Raw genomic sequence first — 677 nt, forward strand, 5'->3', positions numbered from 1 at the left:
AAATTTACAACAACAGATTACCTTTCCCAATAGATAAACTAACACACAAACAATTATATGACCATAAAATTCCATAAAAACTAAAGCACATTTCACTTTATTAGAAGGATTTTAGACATATGATTGAGTTAAGTATCCAATATGAGAAAGAGAAGATGAAAGTTACATATTTACTCTTAAACCATAACCAACTCTTTAGTTGAACCATCTGTAATATTTTATCTACATTAACTAGCCTTGTCGAAAGATTACCTCATAATTCATAAGAATCCATATATATCAAATAATTACAATCCACATTAGGATCTCCTCGATCCTGTGATGCTTCTACACATCAACTTTTATCAAAAAGAGAGTATGAAAGTGGTTATCATTTCTAACCATTAGATAATTAATAAAAAAATAATCAATGAATCAAATTAATTCCTGGATACTTCTTATTTTTTAATTTTTTAATTTTTTAATATTCAAATTTAGCCCTCCTCTAACATTTCCTGAATCATTGTCTCCCGTAACACTCCCTTCCTGCAATTTTTCATGTATTTTGCAGTATTTGCAAATTTCTTAAACACTATACAAAGTTTGATGATCTACTGACGGACCATAGTCCAATGTAGAATCTACCCTTTTCAAGATTAATACACTATTCTTTTTCATCCATCTTCATCCAAAGTTTT

This window comes from Phaseolus vulgaris, chromosome 8 (genome assembly GCF_000499845.2).
Source record: "Phaseolus vulgaris cultivar G19833 chromosome 8, P. vulgaris v2.0, whole genome shotgun sequence".
Taxonomy (NCBI): Eukaryota; Viridiplantae; Streptophyta; class Magnoliopsida; order Fabales; family Fabaceae; genus Phaseolus; species Phaseolus vulgaris.